Here is a 14,657-nt window from a genome sequence, read left to right as displayed (position 1 = left end):
CCCTGGCATTCGTGGTGGATAATTCTGCAGCATTCCACCACAATGCGCGACTGTTTAGAGAACAGGTCCAGAGACCCTGAGACGAAACACAATGGATGAAACAGCCTTCGAGCTCTCAGATCTGGAACAGGCCCCACCAACAGACACCTCACACTGCAGCCCACAGGAACTGGCAACATCCCAGTGCTACACACTTCAGCACAGCCCTGTAGGTCTCGCTTTCCATGCCTTGAAGAATCTGAACTTTTTTTCAGGGGTGGAATACACTAAGTTAGGGAAAAGCTGTAATAAATGCTGAAGGTAATGGAACAATGGAACATTACTGTCATTAATCACCACTGAGTTTAAAATATTTACCTCCACTGTGTATGCATTTAATTTTTCTAAAGTACCCCACACACTGGACCAAATGCCAGTCTGGAAAAATGCACTTATATTAGCCTGTTCATTAATATTTAAGTATACCATAGTTAAGGCAAACACTTGATCAGCACAGTGTGAGCTGTCTTTTTAACCTGCTGGCCTTGAAGCGTGACAACAGTGACTTTCTTTGAGCGCACAGTTGAAAATTATGTTCTGCACATTGTGGCGTCTTCTTCTCTACTAGATTTATGTGGCATTTTATCAAACAGTAACACAATGGACCCTCTTCTATACTAAGAGGGGGGGTGATTCCTAAAAGCCACTCTTTATTTGTCAGAGATTCTTTCTTCATGCAATCTGCTTTAGTCCACAGTGGTGAGTCTTTAAAGACTGGTGAGAGGCATCAATACTCCCAGAGAGAAGATGCATGACGGAAAGGCTAGATGAAATCGATATGCTCCTGTGGCCACTGAGGCTGTTTTACTGACAGATTACTTTGATTTAAATGTGCATTTGTCCAAGATTTTGCAGACAAACTGCAAGGAATTGTTGCCTTATTAGCACACACAGTGAAATTGAATGCTGTTTACGGTGAAGTTTTCTGCTTAGTTGTTGTTGTTCTTCTGGTCATCTGTTACCCGTCACCTGCTGCTAGATTTATGCTCTCGTTTTGGCCACACGCTGGTGGATTAAGACTGCAGCAGGGCTCTCTCGCTGAATGAAGTTATTCAGGGGAAATGAGCCAGGTTTCATTTTCTAATGAGTTGGCAAATGTGCTTCGGGCCGTTGAAAGAAGCTTCACTTTAATAACAAAATCTGCTTGCACAGAGAATTATGTAGTAGTTAATTATTTAATAGCGAGGTGATGCATGGAGTGATTCCATATCTGTGATGACAAAACGTTGAAAGTCCAAGTGATCACCGAGCAGGAATTAACACATTGTAATTTATGACTTTCATTTTATCTTCATTTAATGTTTGAATGCCCTTCTAAACTACGAGCTGTTGTCTCCTTAAAGCATTTTTCCACTATGAAGAATGATGAAAGAAGAGTGAAGATATTTTAACAGCAAGGCTATAAACTGGAGAGATTATATCTCTCGGCTGGCCTGGGAACGCCTTGGTGTTCCCCCAGACTAGCTGGAGGGGGTGGCTGGGGAGAGGGAGGTCTGGGCTTCTCTGCTTGGGCTGGTGCCCCCGCAACACGGCCCTGGATAGGTGGAATATCAGGACTGGTGTACTCCTCAGAAGGTTTGTATCTTATGGATACTTGGCACCATCTTGTGGGCGCTAAAAGGAACATAATTTCTGCAAAATGAGACTGTCTTTGTGACTGTAAGATAGTCTGTTGACATCACTTTCACACATTGTGTGCATTCTGAGTTTGTGACAGATTCAGAGTTTAAACAATGACTCCAAAACGAGTCCAAAATAAACAGTTGTGTCAGTTTAAGTATTTTAATATCTGTAAAAAATGTACAGGATGTGGATGGGGAGGCTTTTGCATACCTCTCTTTTATACTTTAGCTGAAGTGTGTGCATCACTCGTGTAATTCCTGCAACATTTGACATTTATGAAACGTGTGACTCCCCATAAACAGTGTGGCGGTGGTCTGATGATTTAGGAGCAAAGTGTGTGACAGTCAGTGCTCCTTTGTGTTTCTCGCTCTTGAAGTTTTTTTGCAGCTTTGCTGAGATCAAGTTTCCACCGAGGATTTTAAAGTGCTGTGCACTGCCCCCTTAACCTTTAGTGAAGCTGCAATTTAACACCAAGGAAATTGTTCTTAGCTTAGAGTAACTCCTATATTATATAACATACTATAAGAATAGTATGTTTCCCATCCTCACAGTCAGCACTGATATGGTGTGAAGCTTGTTTCTAAAAGATGAAGTGAATGTTTCCAAGCTGTTTTCTTAAAATGTTATTATCATTATTATTATTATTATTAGTAGTAGTAGTAGTACACTTAATTATGTTATCATTATTATTATCAAGGTAGTCGTGTGAATATGACTATTTTCATCAGCTACCTAAAACATCTGTTCTGATGATCATTAAAAATAATGACTCAAAAGTAATATATCAACAACATATTCAACAATCTCTTGTACCAGATTATCAAAATAAGCTACAGTTGTCCTTTGACAACCGTTTCAAACATTAGCCCTCCAGTTACTAGAGCCTAAACTAGTATCTGGCAGTTTGTAGTCACATTATGTGACATTATGTGTTGTGCCTTTAAAACCTAAAATAAAAAGTTTGGTTTCCTGAATAAAAATAGTGGGGTCTTCTCTGAGCCTCCACTATTTTTTGGAAAGAGTCCTATGAATAAATGGAAAAAGGACTGAGCCATTTGTTAAACACAGCAGCTGAGTGGAGTTTTCAGCTCCAGCTGCTGTTAAAACTGAAGAACTACAGATGAAGCATCAGACAACGCACCATGTTCCCGGGTCTATGTGCTTTGGTCCGTTTGCTTTAACAACAACAAACGTGGATGTTCTTTGTGTGATTTACTAACAGTGAGCTAATCTATACAGATATACACTATATACTACACTATATACACTATATAGTGCTCTTTCTCTCTCCAAGAGACCAAGTTGCATACGTGAGTTTTTTTCATCTGTAGGCCGACTGTTTTGCCTCAGTCTGTGCTGCATGCAGAATTCCAACACAGCCTACATCCATAAGTTTAAAAATCATAATGACAGCTGAATTTAATTCAGTTGCATCAGTTTGTGGGTGCATCAAATCACTGTGCCAGCTGCTATTTCACAGCGTAAAGAAAATGCAAAGCCCCTGACGCCCTGTGACGAATACAGAAGAAGAAATTCATAATCACACTTGTTACCGCTGTATTGGCAGGAAAAACATTTTAATACAAAAATCACAAAACAACACGAAAAGACGAACCTGGAACTCTAATAGACAACAAAGAAAACAGAAAAAAGATTACAGATTTTTGTTGGAAATGTGTATGGAAGAACTGGTTAAGCGAGTGGTAAAAAAATCAGTCGCAGTCATCAGTCAGGAAGAAGTTGTAGCCATCTACACGAGGCTTACCAACAAGCTCTGGGCTGAAATCGATGATCAATTTGATGAAATTCTTTTAATGAAAGCTATTAAGCATTAACGACCATGTCGGACTGATTCCGTAGACCAGAACCATTGGTGTTCAGTTGCCGAAAAGTGGCGTGTGTTTGAGCAAGAATACGACATATTCACAGCCGCTACCCATTCCTATAAAGATGCCAGAACTAGAGCGTTCATCCTGGTAAATCTGGCCAGCTCTGAAGATATCGAGTGGGAGCGTGCCTTCGTGTACGCGGGGGAAGGGGAACACAGACGATTAATGACTGGAGCAAAATTGAGAGAAGACCCGGAATGTCTCAAACGCAAATTCCACGAACTGTGTAATCCTCAAACAAACATAACTATGGAAAGGCACAAGTTTAACACCAGAAACCAGCGACCAGATGAAAGAACATAGTCTTACATGAGTGACGTGAAAAATAAGGCAGGCAGTTGCGGATTTGGCCAGCTTAAAGACGAGCTCATCAGAGACATACTCGTTTGTCCCATGATGCATTGAGTTTTTCCTTTTCAGTCACCCTTTTCACTCGCTATGTGTTAATAGACCTCTCTGCATAGAATCGTACTTGTTATTAATCTCTATCTTCCACAGCATGTCTTCTATCCTGTCTTCCTTCTCTCACCCCGCAGCAGATGGCCGCCCCACCCTGGGCCTGGTTCTGCTGGAGGTTTCTTCCTATTAAAAGGGAGTTTTTAATAATAATAATGGATTGCATTTATATGGCGCTTTTCGAGACCCTCAAAGCGCTTTACAATTCATTCACTCTCACATTCACACACTGGTGGAGGCAGCTACAGTTGTAGCCACAGCTGTCCTGGGGCAGACTGACAGAAGCGAGGCTGCCATATCGCGCCATCGGCCCCTCTGGCCATCACCAGTAGGCGGTAGGTGAAGTGTCTTGCCCAAGGACACAACGACCAGGACAGACAGAGCTGGGGATTGAACCGGCAACCTTCCGGTTACAAGTTTTTCCTTCCCACTGTCGCCAAAGTGCTTGCTCATAGGGGATCATTTGATTGTTGGGTTTTTGTAGGGTCTACCTTACAATGTAAAGCGCCTTGAGGCGACTGTTGTTGTGATTTGGCGCTATATAAATAAAACTGAGTTGAATTGAAAGTTCGCTCACACAATAACTAACTGCAACAACTGTGGGGGCAACCACGAGGCAAAAAGAGATCAATGCCCAGCATATGGCCAGCAATGTCATAAATGCAAAAAATGGAATCACTTCCAGAAATGCTGCAAGTCATCACAAACAAGGGGATTTAAAAAGAGATCCGTAAACCACATTGAAATGCAAGCGCCCAGCAGCGATGAGGAAATGTTCTTTGTGAATGGGATCGATATAGACACTGTGAATCCCTGTTTTCTGTACAAGAATTACATATTCACCACTGTGCATATCAATGGAAAACCAATAGAGCTCAAAGTGGATACTGGCGCCAAATGTAATGTCATGCCAGCTGACCTTTTTGCACAACTGAAACAAGATGAAAAACTCCTGCCATCACAGAAAACCGTACTATAAAATCCTACATACATACTAAAAAAATATAGGAACAACATAAACGCTTTTTAAGGACATAAAAGTAAAAAAAGGCAGATAGTAGTAAGTAATAAGGCAATAAACCATTCTGAAAGCTTCTGTTAAAGGTGTCAGCGGATTACGATACATGATAAGAAACCAGGAGTCAGCCTGGAGATTCTTTGTCACCACTGAGACAAAAATTATTACATTATTTGTTATTATATTACATAAGAGTCAATAGAGATGATTTTATAGACAAAATTGATACTGCATAATTTAGAGATTACTTTCTGATTTTAAATTAGATCTTACAGTAAAGTACATCTCTATTTTTCTGTGATTAATGACAGATTAATGAAAAATCAGGCAGACAGTAACAGCAAAATAAATCTGTTTGCTAATGAAAGTTTGTGTTGAAGATGTCAACGGAGGAGACACCAAGATCTTTGCTCTCAAAGGTTAATCAGTGGATCTGCCCTGCCCAGATCAAAATGTGACTTCAAGGAGGAAATGGTTCATTGTACACTTGAATGACTGAAAGTTTATTACAAATTAACTGTGTGCTGATAAAGAACAACACACAACAGAAACCACGTTAACAAGTTTGCAGATGACACCACGGTGGTGGGACTCATCAGGGACGATGATGATGAGTCATACAGAGAGGAGGTGCAACGGCTGGCACTTTGGTGCAAGGACACAGAGGACCTGTGATGTGAACCAATCCTTAACACCTTCTACAGAGGCACCACAGAGAGTGTCCTTACCAGCTGTATCACAGTCTGGTACGGAAACTGCTACGCGTCCGACCACAGAGTCCTCCAAAGCCCACCAACTGTTTACTCCTCTTTCATCCGAAAGATGACTCTGCAGCATCAGGAGCAAGTCGGTGAGATTGTGCAAAAGTTTTTTCCCCCCCCAAGTAGTCCAGCTCCTCCACACTGGACACAGGATAATCCAATGCTGTTTGTCTTCATCAGCTCAGTCCTGGTCCTGTGTATGAAAACATCCCATCACAACCAAAGGAGGAGGATGAAGCCCACTACAGCAGGGTCCACTTCAGAAAAAGGCATGTGGTTCCTCTTTATTCCACCGTACAGTCAAATCATCCTAGAAAACAGGAGTATTCTCATTATGCTGCTGTCAGCTTCAGCTCTGACGGAGCATCTGGTGTCACTCCAGAAGACACAGACTTACAGACTTACTCTACTGTGAAAGTTTGAGAGAGAGTGTTCAACAACTGCTTATCCAGTTCAGGGTTGTCATGACAGGGTACAACCTGAAGAGGTCACCAGAAACTCAGCCAACCTAATCAGAAGAAAAATGGTCAGTTGTTGACAGCTGTTAGAATGTGTACATGTGCTTCACTGAGCCTTACTGTGTCACTCTCTCTCTCTGTCACATTATTTGCTATTTCTCTAGTCTACATTTATTAGGAGACTAGAAGTAAATTACATTTATTACTATTATCTCTCTTCTGGCAGTGAGTGTAACAAAAACACATTTGAATGTTCTTTTTCTACCACAAGACACACCTTCTGTGTCCTTTTTTAACAACATACAAAAAACCCACAATAAATATCACTGACTCAATTATGTGATGTTAAGTCATATTGACTATTTGTTGTTCAAAATGCTTTTCATTGTATGCTTATTATCCGAATAGTTGTCTCATAAGCAATGACTTCAGTGTTATTGCTGTATAAGTTACAAACAGGAAATGCTCTGTTAGTAAAATATATTTTCAATTGTTTTGCTATGATAAGATTTTTAAACTTCATTAAAGTACAAAATTATGATGATCTCATTAGAAAAGAAGATTGAAATAGTATAGATCTGTTAAGTGTTTGGTAATGAAATGTTCTTCTGAAGAGTTCAGTGGTAATAAACCAAGATGCACATTTAAAACTAACAAGTGTAATTTCACATTAACAATAAAATAACAGAGTTGTGAACATTTTTACTGTTTTAGTGAAGCTGCAAATGAGACAACTGCCACCAAAGCAGAATTCAACTCAGTGTTGCAGATACAGCAGATTCCACAAATTCATGCTCTATAGGAGCCACTATTTGGAAAAACTGAAGATAATTTATTGAGAAATTAATTAAGCCATTTGGCAATTAGTCTCCTATGATCCATCACGGCAGAACAAAAAGACAGTGGTGACAGGATTTAAGGTAGGACCCAGAGTCTAGATGTTGGCAGAGATGTACAGTAACGCGTTACTTGTAATCTGATTACTTTTTTCGAGTAACGAGTAACGTAAGGGAACACTATTGCAAAAACGGTAATTAGATTACCGTTACTTTCCCGTAGGAACGCTGCGTTACTGCGTTACTAAAACCGTGATTTTTTGTGAGAATGTCTCACACAGTGGCGTAAGCGAGTGCGACGTTCGTGACAACAGCTGTGTGCAGATCAACAATGGATCACATTTCGATTGTGGGAGAGAGTATGAGCGTGCAGCGTGGAAGTACTGACCTTACTTTGAGTTTGATTCCATAAAAAGTGACAAAAACATTAGTGTCCGTTGTGCGTGGGAAGAAAACTTCTTTTTACAGCGAAAAAAACCCCTAAACTTCCAAGAAAGCACCGAGTGCGCAACGACGTAATGGGAAACTCGCAGAGACACTGCCGTATCCTTCCACTGACCGCTGCACACCTGCACCAGGGTAAACCTCCGCCTACCGCAGTCCTGCTTTACAGGTGAAAATAGAGCAACAGGACCGCTGAGTCTTTGACTTTATTTATGTTCTGCTGTGTTTTACTTGCATCTATTTGAAAGAGTGAGTGTAAACAAAAAAAATATTTTATTTTATGTGCTGGAATGTTCAGAAAATAGGTTTAAATGTTAAACTCATTTATTCAACTCAGAGAATGTTGCATATAATTAAATTTTTGCTTGATGCATAAAGTTAAAAGATTAAAACTGATAAAACAAGTTAAAAAAAGAGACTTTTCCATTTGATTACATTTTGTATGATGGATTATGTAGAAAAAGTAGAATTGGGCTGAAAGAGCTATCGCTTTATCACCTCTTCAGGTTGTAAATCGTGTTTTTAAAAAGTAACTAAGTAACTAAGTAATTAATTACTTTTGAAAATAAGTAATCAGTAAAGTAACGTGATTACTTTTTTGGGGAAGTAATCAGTAGTTAGTTACTGATTACTTTTTTCAAGTAACTTGACCAACACTGGATGTTGGTGATGATGAAGACGAGGTTTAGATGCAACTCTAGGTGACATGGGTGATGTGGAGATGAAGAAGAAGTGGGTTGCATGAAAGAGAGTCTGCAAGGGAGAATGAGATTTAAAGCGTGAATTTTTAGCACTGTCTACCTTTCACATTGCTGCTGGAACACCTGAATTTCATAATAAATGTGTAGTTAAACTTCTTTACACTGACTGAATGGGTTTTGCTGGTCCGAACCACTTAAGAATAAAGTCCTCCTACTGCAATAAGTGAAAGGAAAAGAAAAAAAATTGTCAGCACTTTTGGTTCAAATTGTAAGAAATATTTAAAATTACAGAAAAAATATTTTTATTGTTATTGTAATTATTAGCGCAGAGTAATATTACACAAATTGTTCTTAGTAAATGTGTTTCCCCACTGAACAGGAGGATTAAAGTGTTTTGTAAATAATCCTTCAAAAACGATGTTTCATGTGCAAGCCAGAGCAGATTTTTCATAAGATAAGATTTTTTTTGACCAATTTTCAGAGCTGAGAGTGAAGATGAGTCCTGCAGTGGTGACAGAGTGTCAGAGAGTCACGCTGAATTGTAGTACCAGCTGTCCTCTGACTGACAACACAAACTACATTTGGTACTTGAACAGTCCACCTCTGACCCTGAGAGAGAACCAGAACAAACATCTGATCCTAGACCGAGTTATCAGGGAGAATTCGGGAAGCTACTCCTGTGCTGTGAAAACCAACAAAGATATCAGCTCTGCTCCAAAGACTCTCACTGTCCAAAGTATCACAGGGACATGGACACCAGCAGCTGCAGGAGGTTCTGCAGCTCTGCTGGTTTCAATACTTCTCACTGTCTTCTGCTGGATCAGGTGAGCAACAATCTACTCTGATACAGACCAGTCATTTTCAAATTCTCATTTGAAATCTCTTCTTCACTCACATATTAATTTATTTTAGCACATAGAATAAGGAGGACTTCCAGTCAGTCTCTAAGAAGAGAAATGTCTGACAACCAACTGCAGGTACAAAACAGGATTCAAATATACACTACAGTGTACGCTGTACACCTACTTACTGGTTTTGTCGCATCAGTCTGTGTCTCTGAGTTAACTTGTGTTTCTCCTACAGCTCCGGTCCGCAACAAATGCGCGTGCTCTTTGTGAGCTCGTTCCCGGCTCGTAACCAGCGCGTTCTGCCGTCAAGGGCGATCATTGGTTAAATGTGATCATGTGACTGATGCAAGCCAGATCCTTTTATTTAGCAAAACTGTGATTAATAGTTAAATATTATTGTTGAGGGGCACAGACAGGACTCCGCACGCACACACATTAAAAATAATAATAATAATTTAAAAAAAAAAGTTGCCTCAACAAAAGGGCACTTTGGGCACCCATCAGGAAAGGGGCGGGTGCTCAAGCCCCTCTAGCCCCCCCTCTGCACATGCCTGAACAAAACCAAAACAGTGGGTAACTTCCTTGTTACCCTTGAAGGGAGTGTTCCCCGATAATTTTAATGCTTCTGTTTCCCCTGTCAGAAATATGGCAGCACTGTTAATGGGAGGGATGTAGTTTTTACCTTAACTGGTTTTAACAACTGGAAAGCAGCACTTGATCAAGACAAGGGGCTATGGCTGAATACATGAGTAGGGCACAGAAAGGAAATGGAAGGAATACCAAAGGCGCAAAACACCAGCTACTGGTGTGGATGTGTCCTGCTTGTTTAAGTTCAGTGTTTAGTTGTTGTTTAGAGGTATAGATGCAAATCTCAAACGCAGACTTAAACCTCGGCAGGCGAGCTGAAGCTTAAAGAGTATCTTTAATGAATAATGGCTGAAACAGTCCAAATAACAAGTCCTAAATGGTAACAAAGTCCAGGGAAGACAGGAGAACGGAAACAGGAAACACTCTGGGACGGGTAAAGACATGCACTGGCCGTTGGTTTTAAATACACACACTCACACACGTTGAGGGAGAATGCAAATGAGACACAGCTGGAGAACTAAATACACCTGAGGTAGGCGAAACAAGAGAAGTACAATTAAATACAAAGCACAAGACACCAAAGTCTACCAAAATATGAAAACTCCAAACACAGAGACGGAGACTTAACAATGAGAAAAAAGGAAAACAGTGGAGGCTGGAAACTATAACCAGGAACAGAACCCAGATAACTAAACTAAAGTAAAAAGGCCTGAGAATGTAGACATAAGCAAACCAACCAGGAAAACTAAAGTGTATAAACAATAACAAACTATGAGTCAAAGAAAAAATGACATAATAATAGAAACTGAAATTCTAAACCCAAACCTCTGGGACAAAGACCCACAACCACGACTAATAAAACTGGCAGAAAAATGAAATCACACATCAGTATACATTTCCATCTCCAATGTAAATAGGAAACACAGCAAGAACTACTAATTCTTGTTATATAACTTCAACAGCTGCAAATAAATCATCTTCATACGCAGACCACACACAAATTTGCTATTTTCTATTGTAAAGTTTGGTATTGTCTGTGTCACAGTTTGCTGGGGCAAGCCGTGTGGTGTGTGGAAATTAGGACCCAAGGTGCAGGCACGGCTGAGGTGCAAGTGAGCTTTATTTAAGGTTGGTGAAACAAACAGCAACGGAGTTGGCGAGGATGGGAACCAAGCAAAAACCTAAACTGGGAAAACTAACAGCACAGAACTGAAACTGGAATACACAGGAAAACACGAAGGAAGCACAGGGTGACGTAGGGAGGTAACACAGATGGACTGACGACGAGCACAGGTAAGCGCACACTATATATACATGTGGAGGGGAACTGCTATGGGAGACAAGAAAGTAACCTTCACATTAGTGTACAGTTTTTTTGCTTTTGCATGAACAGTCTAGGAACTACAGAGATTTTTATGCACAGTCCCTCATTTTCAGTGGGTTCGTGTCCAGGTGAGGCGTGTTCTTTAATTATTCCTTGACAAATTAAGCAGATAAAAGATCTTGAGTTGACTCAAAGTGTTGAACTTGGTAGTTTTTCACTGGAACTCTCAATATGAGGTCCAAAGATATGTCAATGCAAATGAAGGATGCCATAATGAGGCTGGAAACTCCCAATAAACCTATCAGAGAGAAATTAGGAGCTTAATAGTCTGGTACCTTTTTAAGCTCTGCAACAACAAAAGGCCTCAAAGACCACTGAAGACAACTAATTGAAAAATTCTTTCCTTGGTTTTGAAAAACCACTTTAAAACATCTAACCAAGTCAAGAACACTTTTGAGCAGACAGGCATATCATTGTCAAAGTCAACAATCAAGAATCATGAATAGAAATATAGAGGGTTTAAAACATGGTGCAAAGTTACACTCAAGGGCAGGAAAGTCAGCTTAGACTTTGCCAGAAAGCATCTAAAAGAGGACGATCAGTTGCAAGAAATAATCTTTGGTCAGATAAAAACAAGATTAACTTGTACCAGAACCTTGGGAAGAGAAAAGTATGGTGAAAGAAAGGAATGTTAACCACATCAAACACAGTGGGATCATTAGTGTTTATTGACAATATGACTGCTCCTAAAAGCAGCCGGGTGAATTCTGTAGCTATGCTGTTCAGATTCAGCACAATGCTGCAAACCTGATTGGACAGCGCTTCACAGTAAAATGAATAATGACTCAGAGCATCCTGCAAAAGTGTCCCAAGAGTTTCTCAAGGCAAAGAAATTGTTCAGTGGCTAAATCAGTCACTTGATCTCAGCCCAACAGAGGATGCTTTTCAGTTTCTGAAGACAGAGAGAGACCTACAAACAGCAATAATGCAGCAGTCTGCTCTAACCCAAGGAAAGAAACACAGAATTTGGTGATGTCCGTGGATTCTAGACCTCAGTTAGCATCTAAAAATGTCTGCAATTCCAAAACAGCTAATGCAATACTTTTTTTAAACCCCTATGAATTAAAGCTGGAAGTCTGCAGTCTACTGTGGGGTTGTACGGAGGAAAATTACAAACAAAAAAACCTAACCTATCCAAAAATGTATGGACCAAACTCCTAGTCAGAGTCCTTATAGTGTTGGGAATTAATTGTTGTCATACAGGATAAAGTCCAAGTGCACCTCATTAACTGTAAATGTTTAACTGTATTTGTTAAAATAAAGTGTCCAAAAAAAAAATGAATATAGTTGGGTTAGGTGAGTTTAATGTTCACCTTACACACTCACTGATCTAAAAAGTTGAGCTATAGCTTTTCATGCATTTTTGTGGCCATGTTACAGCTTATAACTAATACTCAACTTTGTGATGCATTTCGGGACTCTGTGTGTGTGTATCTGCGTGTGTGTGTGTTGGCTGAACAGAGGCGGTAGAAAGTGGTGGGCTGTCAGAGTCAGAGGGACGGGCTGTTGTTTGAAGTGCCGGGGAGCATGGAAGTGAGGTAATTGCGTCTGACGGGCGGCGATAATGATGAGGCGCAGATCAGATCAGCTGCAGATCCCCTGCTTCCAACCCCCCGCTGCCTGCCTTCACTTTTCCCTTCTCCCCTAATTGACCGGGCTGCGTCTCCCCCGGGCCCTTTTGTTATTATTTATTAATAATTCATCGCTAAATAATTCACACCCTTGGAGCCGCAGTGTTAATTGAGCGGGGTGGGGTGGCAGTGCTGGCGGGTGTGTAAATGTCTGCGTGGTGACGGTGGAGGGAGGCAATGGGAAGCGGGTTTTCCTGAAGTTGTAGGGCAACAAAAAAGGAAAAAGGTTTGTTTTTTGTTGTCAAAAGGGATGGCTGCAAATGTTCTCAACTTTTGCATACTTTGCAAATAATAGGAAGGAAATAAACATTTTTAGGCATGTATTACTCTTTGTTGTAAACTGAGGAATTTGTTAGCTAAACAGCCCTCAGAATTTGTGAGAAGCAGATTCTAAGTGTTTTTACTGACAGACTTGCATTGATATATTGCTTCGAAACAAGTAATGTAGAACTGCAGATAGATGATCTACCAGGGAGTAGCACATGTATTCTACTTAAAATAAAAAATGCTGGGAATTTTTGGTATACCACAAACAGCATAAAGTCTAACTGTAATATTGTGCATGAAGACTTTAAATTGTCAAATGAAGTTTAAAGTTTTAAATAAATAGTTCAGTATATGTACACATAAATCATATGAGGCAGAAGCTTTGGCTTCAAACTTATCTAAATGCACTGCTGCAGAAACGTCAACAACAGCAGGTATCCTTAATATGCATCATCTCTTGTTTCAGACGATGCCCGTATAAGATAAACAAGGATTATTTTGTACAGTGGATCCTGTAAGTCAGTTCTAGGAAATTTTAAAAATTAAAATACATAACTAAAAATGGGCACAATACCCTTTCAGTCTTAAATACTGTCATAGGGGTTTGAAAGTAAAGGAGATGGTAGATATGCATGGAGATTGCATGCAAAATGTTATTGTTAAAAACATAGTTAATCAGTGGACTAAAAGAAAAACACGAAGCAAAAGTGATTACAATGAGTTTATAGCTGACCTGCTCAGAAAATAAACACACTATCAAGTTGGAAAACCTTAGTCTCACATATATTGAAACATAATCTGCAAAATCATTTAAGTTACCAGTCTTTCAAACCAGCAGTCATTCATTACTTATTGTTTTTATATATATGTAGTCTCACCAAGAAAAAGTCACCACCTAAGCAAATATGTAAGAGCGCTTAACTAGATCATTATTGCAGTGATTACTATGTTTGGGCGGACAACAGGTCATTTAAGACTAACTGATGCAGTGAGGACATGTTCAGGGTGTAGCCGGCCTCTGATCCTGTTGGCTCTAGCTCGCTCTAGCTATCCCAGCTTGGATAAGAGGAAGAACATGGCTGGATGGCTGGATGGATACAACCAGCAGCAACAACTATACTAGAAGATGTATGCCGTGGTTGCAGAAAATAGATTACTCCATTTTAGAAGGGTCATTAATAGTAAATAATAGTAAAACGACCAGTAGAGGTCAGCCTCTGATCACCATAGCATTACCACATGCAGCTTTGCTGCTTCTCCTGTTTGCAGAGCTGCAGTTAATTTGAGATCACATGCTTTGTTTATGTTAAATTATTCATGCAAGCTTTCATTAACACCCTAAGCAAATACAAATTGCACAGCATACAGTAGAGGGAATCATAGCAGTCACACTGTGCCAAGGAATGTTTTCTTAAGAAAGTGTCTGCTTGCTGATTTGTAAACCAGCTTACTGTGTATTATTACTGCGAATCACACACTCTGGCCAAAACCCCAACAGCCGGTTCTTTTCGCTTTCTGCTTACTAACTAGTTTGCGAGTGATTAGAATATATAAAATATGAAAAGGTTAGAATTTGGACTGTTTGGCCCCTCTGGCTGACTATCTCATCACACTGAATCCAATGTTTAAATTAGCAGATGGTATCTAAAATTGAAGATGCTGACTGTTTCATAACAGGTTACAAAATCATTCTCTCTCGTTCTTCCTCTGACTC

This window comes from Aulonocara stuartgranti (genome assembly GCF_965226115.1).
Source record: "Aulonocara stuartgranti genome assembly, chromosome: 6".
Lineage (NCBI taxonomy): Eukaryota > Metazoa > Chordata > Actinopteri > Cichliformes > Cichlidae > Aulonocara > Aulonocara stuartgranti.
The sequence above is the reverse complement of the archived record's forward strand: the minus strand, read 5'-3'. Positions refer to the sequence as shown.